The sequence below is a fragment of the Cavia porcellus genome, unplaced genomic scaffold (genome assembly GCF_034190915.1).
Source record: "Cavia porcellus strain 051 isolate PalLab524CR breed Dunkin Hartley unplaced genomic scaffold, mCavPor4.1 scaffold_13, whole genome shotgun sequence".
NCBI classification, from domain to species: domain Eukaryota; kingdom Metazoa; phylum Chordata; class Mammalia; order Rodentia; family Caviidae; genus Cavia; species Cavia porcellus.
In genome coordinates, this window is record NW_026947496.1 from 35,031,946 (window position 1) to 35,038,088 (window position 6,143).

The following is a 6,143-nucleotide window of genomic DNA, read 5'->3' on the forward strand; positions in this document are numbered from 1 at the left end:
GGCCACGGCCACCCTCCCTGTCTCCAAGCCACCAAAGCTTACAGTTTGGAAAAAGGGTGACCATGAGGTTTGAGTAAAACCTTAACCAAAATCTCTTCTTCAGCTGGTGACCAGAGGCCAATATTTTGTTTCTCCAATGTGGACACAAAGTGAGAGACTGCGGGTTCCAGCAGCATCCAACTACATCCAGAAGCAGTAGGGGAACAACATAATCATAAACAAGAGGCAGAACTGCCACCACTTGTACGCAGACAGAATGAGTCAGCCGGGGAGGTGCGGCTGGGCTGCTGGCTGCTGTTTCCCAGATTGGAGGAGTGAGCAGCCGAAGGGAATCCAACCTGAGAAATCCTGCATCAGAATGGGTACGGGGTTCTGGGTGTCACCCAGATGCAGGGTGCTCATCTAGCATGCAAGAAATGAGGCCATAACAAAAGAAAAAGTGTGCACTTCATGGAATAAATTTTGGTGTTCCCCAAACCTCTGTCCTGGGAGTCCTGGGGCTCCCATGTGGCTCACCGGGTCTTGGACCCCCCCCTGGATGTACTACCCAGCTTCACCTGGATACCAGTGCTGCCGCCCTCTCGTCTGTGTGCCCATCTTGCCCTCTACTTATTTCTGGACCCACCTGTCCCCTGGATGTCATCACCTCCTCTCTTGGCCAGTCATACACTCTCCTCTTCACTTGCCAACTCCATTCACCAAACCCAGTCACATTACTCTTCAGCCCAAACTGAAGACCTTGAAGTTCCCAGGTTTCAGCAACTGCCTGGCCCTTTGCCTCTAGCCAGACAGAAGTGCTGCCAGAGATGGAGCTGGAGCATCCTCGGAGCCTTTCCAGGTCTGCCCTGTCTCCTCACCTGCTGACTGGCCCATACACCAGGCAGAACCCATGGCCAAGATCAGATCTGCCCAGTCCTGCTTTTGCTAACAATTGTCCTGGATCCATGCGCTACAGGGCAGGTCCTTCCTGTGTTACTGAACAGCCTTCATATGTGAAGTCTGATGCATCCTGCCATTCTTTTACCCCCGTATAGCCATTCTGGGAGCCAGGCAGACATTGAACTCTCGCTTAAAGTCTGTTCTTGTCTATCCAGCTTGGAAAGTCCCATCGGTTTCCCATCAGCTGATGATATAACCTCTGCAGACAAGCCTTGCTGTTCTCCCTGACATCAGGAAGAGGCTTCCCATCATGGATCTTTAAATGCATTGGCCAAAGCCCTGATCCATGGGGAAGCTGTTTTCACACATGGATTCCCCTCTGGGCAACTTGTTCTTTGGAAGATACAACTGTGTCTCACTCATCTTTCCACTGCCTAAAACCTAGTGGTCTCACAAAGGTGTTTCATAGTCTTCTAGGGACACAACTGTGACTTTCAGCCATATGCACGCGATGCAGTCCTTCCAATCAAGGTGACCAAAGAGTGGTGCCACAATGCACAGCAAAACTCAGGAAAGAGTGGCTATCCTGGCAAGACCATCATGAGGACTGACAGGACTCCATGATGACCCCTCTCATGACAAAGATTTTTGTTTAATAAAAACATGTATGGTCCAGCCGGTGACTATTTCAGACTATTTACTGCAACAAACCACAAGAAGGAAGGTTCTGGAAAGATGCTGGGTTGTTTAGAAAACCATAAAAGACACAACTTGACACCAGCCAACCAACAGCGGAAAGGCTGACCACTGTAGCTACCTGGAGATGAGGCAGCCAGCAGTGATGTGGCACCCAAGGCCCAGGTCAGCAGAAGACACGAGTGACTCTGCCCCATCAGATACAATTTGGCTAGAGAGGGGAAAACTGGGTGACACTAAGGGAGAGCCACTTTCACCCTGTTCTAGAATGAACTCAGAGGCCAACAGCCCTAAACGTTTCCTTTAATCATTTCTCTGGAGGTCAAGGATGAGGGTCTTCCACCCAGCATCCACTTTCCTCCTTTCTCAGACACATTCCACACCTACCACTGCCCTGAATGGTTAGTCAGGAAGCCTGATGTGTACCTACATCTTTGGGACACTCATGTATCCCATGTGCACCACCTGCCCACTGTGGAGCTGGTCCTTCCTTTCAGACTGGGGCCCAGAGTGTTTGGTGACTGATCATGCACTGGCCCATAGGGGTAGTCCAGAGCTGTGAGTGATGTCAGATGGAGCACAGGGACCCACAAGATATTTCTAAGATTGCTGAACTAAAATCAAAATCAAATCAGAATTGACTCATATCGATTCCGCACCAGCTATTGAAGGGCAAAAGGGCCTGCTGGAAATTTCTACCAAAGGCCCCCCAGGGCAGCACAGACGGCCCCCTACACGGGCTAGAAAGATGCTGCAGAGGAGGATGACAGTTTGTGCAGACTTGGTGCAGACCCATACAGGTAAAGAATGGGAACTGGTGGGGAGGTGATGGGGGGCCCACTGTGACACGGGCCCTGCAGGTGAGAAGGGGTGCTGCCACAAAAGCCCACAATATTGGGTCAGAGAAAGAGAGCCCATTCCTCCTCAGTGGTGATGGCTGGATGGGTGGAAGGAGAGGCCCCACAGCTGTGCATTAGACCCAGCACCAGGAGGGAACCTGGGGAACAGTGAGAAAGGCAGGAAAGTGGTGCCTGCATGCATGTGTGCTGTGGAGCTGTGGGGTGCCCGGGCCCCACTGAAGGAAGGAAATGATTCTTATCTCCCTGGGGGCCTTTCACAGCCTCACAATGCATATCCCACTGGAGAAAGCCACTACCCACTACCCAGAGAGCAACAGATTGAGAAATCCAAGGAGAAAGAGGGTCAAATCCTCCCTTTTGAGAAGTCCATGTCCAGAATTGGGGTGTGGGAGGTGGAGTCCACCCAGTCACTTACTTTGTTCTCCACCACATGACCTGAGCACTCTGTTATTTATACGTGACGCTTTTCTCTGTGAAAGTCTCTCCCCACCCTCCAAACACCCCGTCAACACACCCACGGACAGAAAGGACGTAGCAGTCACTGCTGTTTTTGAAAAACCAAAACCTTGCAGGTATCACCTGAGGACCAATGAGATCACTTATATGCTGTGTCCAGCCCAAGTCCAGTAGACAGGTCTTTCTTGCTTGACCCTTTGTCCTGCTAACCTCTCTTTCTCATCCTTTCATTTTGGCCTTTGTTGATCTGCTGGAAGATACCCAGGCCCCCAGGATGAACAACAGCTTTTCCACTCTGACGTACCTGTCCTCATCCCTCTTTGGTACCCAAGGCCATCCATAGCAAACGCCACAGCTTCCATACAATGCCTCAGGCTTCAGGAGAACTGGCACAGCAGCTGCCACCTGACCTCACCGAATCTATGATGAGAGAGACCCGGAATGCTCCAGCTGGCTAGGGCACTCTGCGCTAATGTCTCCTCTCAGCAGGCTTCCTTTCCTCTATTTCCTTCTCTAAATGGAGGTTTCATTTGTGCGCTCCCATCTGATCACGTGATTCTCTGGCTTATTCTTCATCTGTTTTTAATCAGGTACTCTAAGCCCTTAGCAGCTGTATTCTATGTGTGGTTGCTGTGCTTTTCTTTCCTAATTTGGTTTCTTTGACTTTCAGTTAAGATACCATGCCAGCCCCTGGTGATGGGATAGGTCAGTGTTTACAAAGTTAAGTTTTGGTTTCTTATCTGAGTACCTGAATAATAAAAGTCTCAGTATGTCTACAGTGAATAAAAAGGCCAAGGAAAGTCAGCAAGATTAGATAGCAGTCCGTGCTCATGAAGGTGTTCTGGGAACAGAACCCAGGAAATAGCTTTAAAAATCCATGCCTCAAAATTCCGTGAACAAAAGAGCAGTCTTCAGATATATATTATCAGGCATCCTTTGCTCTTTAAGCAGAACAAAAATGAGGCAAACTAAAAAAAAAAAAGTGGTAGCAAAATGTGGTAATCAATAAATGAGAATGATTGTTGGCACACACTTGAGAATTCTCTCTACCATTTGGCCGCCTGCCCTGGAGTCGTTAGCTGTGGTGTGAGCGTGTCGCAGGCGGCAGCACACTGGACCACTTGTCTCGCCAGGTGTCTTGTCCTCGGGGACAGCTGTGGGTACTTGCTTCCCAGGGACCAGGCTCCATGTTCCCACCTGATGTTCCACCATTTCCAAGGATGCACTGAGATTTGGAGGCTTTGGGGTCTGTCACTCTTACTCAAAAAACTGAAATGAACAGGAGAAAGCTCTTTTTTGGTTCCTGTATTAGAGTTTTGCTTGAGAAATGGAAAAGGCTGCTGCCCGGCCAGGCGAGGACTGCTGGGAACAGCCTTTTGCTGTGCTCTTTCACAGGGGCCAGACACCTCCCACCGGTCTCTCTGAGTGATTTTATCTAAGGGGACAAGGACTGGAGCAGAGGGTTGTGGAGGGGCTGACAGTAAGCCCCTTGTCCCTCGTTATTTCAGTCTAACGACTCTCAGATGAGTCTGTTCTGCCTCACAAAGCACAACGGACCGCCCCATCAACACACACCTGCTTTTTCTCCCGTGCCGCGGCCACGCACACGGACACAGAGCCCACAGCTTGCAGGTGCGCAATCTTGTCTCCCGGAGCGGAACAAGGCTTTCGCTCACCACCCAGCTGTTAGCACAGTAGGCTCCGTAGGGAACAGGGCCAGATCAGATGGCGGCTGCCTCCCTTCCCCCGCTGCAGGCCATCAGGCACAGGAGTTGCCCCAGGAACCAAGGAGCCACGCAAGGTCCGGTGGCCTTGCTGCAGCGGTGAGGCACTGACGCTGAATTTTTGGGGCCCACAGTGGGAACCTTCACACCTCGCTCACAGCAGAGGGCAGGCTGACAGGTTTTAAAGGGAACAGAGGCGACGCTTCTTGCTCTGGCTGAACCTGCCCGCCCCCTGCCACCCCTTTACAGATCCGGGAGGCGATGCAGAAAGAAGGGAACGGGCAGCCATGGGAGCTGGGGAGAGGGCAGGAGACCCGGTGTCCTGGACCCACTTTATCACTTGATCAAACTTCAACATTTCGGGGCTTCCTAACGCTTCAGCTGATAACACAGGATAAGAAGGAGATCCGTTTAAAGAACATTTTCCAGCCATGCCTGTCCCCTCTCCTGCCGTTTATTATTTCAGAGGCGATTAAAAAATTAAACCCAAGGTCCCCCTGCGCGGCCAGGCGCGCGCGCGAGGAGCGCAGAGCATTTCAGCACCGGACGCGGGCACAGACGCCACAGAGGAGGAAGACCCAAGTTCCAGCTGGGTCCGCTCCCCCGGCAGGTGTCCAAACACAAGATTCCAGGCAAAATGGCCCAAGGCCACTCTACCTCCTCCCCCCACACCCTCCAACGGGGGAGACCGCAGACGCCCCACAACCCACCCATGGGCGCGGCGGGAGCGTCGGGATCGGGGAGCGCGCCCAGGGGCCCCGCCGGGAACCTGGGGTCTTTGTGTGGCGGGCAGCTTCGGGGGACACGGGGCGCCGGAGCGGCTTCTCCAGTTCGCACACTTTTCCGCCCGAGTTTCCCTGCGGCTCCCGACTCGCCCTGAGCTCGCGACGAGAGGCCGAGGCTTCCTCCCCGGGGACCCCGGGGCTCGGCGGCCGCGGCGCCACTTACCGCGGCTCAGGCGCAGGCGGGGTCCCCGGCGCGGCGCGGCGCTCTCAGGGGGCTGCAGGGCCGAGCAGCACCGCCGGCCGGGGACACGGTGGGCCGAGGGAGCGCGCCCCGGCAAGCGCGGGTCCTGGCGGCGACCCCGGCCCTCGGGGAGCACGGCGCGCAGCCGGGGAGGGGGCGCGGTGGGAACCCGCCCGCTGCGCTCGCCGGCCCCGCGCAGGAGCGAAGTCGTCAGGCGCAAGGCTCCACGTCCACACCAACCCGTGGGGTGCGGGTGAGCGACCCCGGACGCTCTTCTCCTGCGCCCCTCCTGGCCGCGCCCACTGCGCGCAGGGTCTCGCCCAGCGCCCGGGAGGGGCCGGGAAATCCCGCCCGCCGCCGTCGACGTCACTGGTGCGTCATCGGGGCTCCCGCACCGGGCTCCGCGCGCCCCGGGTGCCGCCCGCCTGGAGCGCGCAGCCGGGTCCGCGCACGGCCAGGCTTGGTCCCGGGATGGGGCGAAGGGGAGCGCGGGGCGCGGCGGCCTCCGCCTTCCCTGGGTTCACGGGCTGTGCGCGCCCAGATGCTGGCAGCTGTGCGGGGC

The 6,143-nt window shown here is 55.2% G+C and overlaps 1 protein-coding gene across 3 annotated transcripts in view; it reads right to left on the reverse strand.

Annotated features, from left to right (window-relative positions):
• Positions 1-5,879, reverse strand: part of Gng4 (G protein subunit gamma 4) — a 53,048-nt gene extending 47,169 nt beyond the window's left edge. Inside the window, exon 1 of one of the 3 annotated variants that reach the window (XM_063260080.1) lies at positions 5,564-5,879. The gene's annotated coding sequence lies outside the window, so the exon portion shown is untranslated. Of the gene's footprint in view, positions 1-3,195; positions 3,357-5,563 lie in introns of those variants that run through there. The other 2 variants (XM_063260079.1, XM_063260081.1) reach the window with 2 other exon arrangements.
• Between the last annotated feature and the right edge of the window lie 264 nt (positions 5,880-6,143).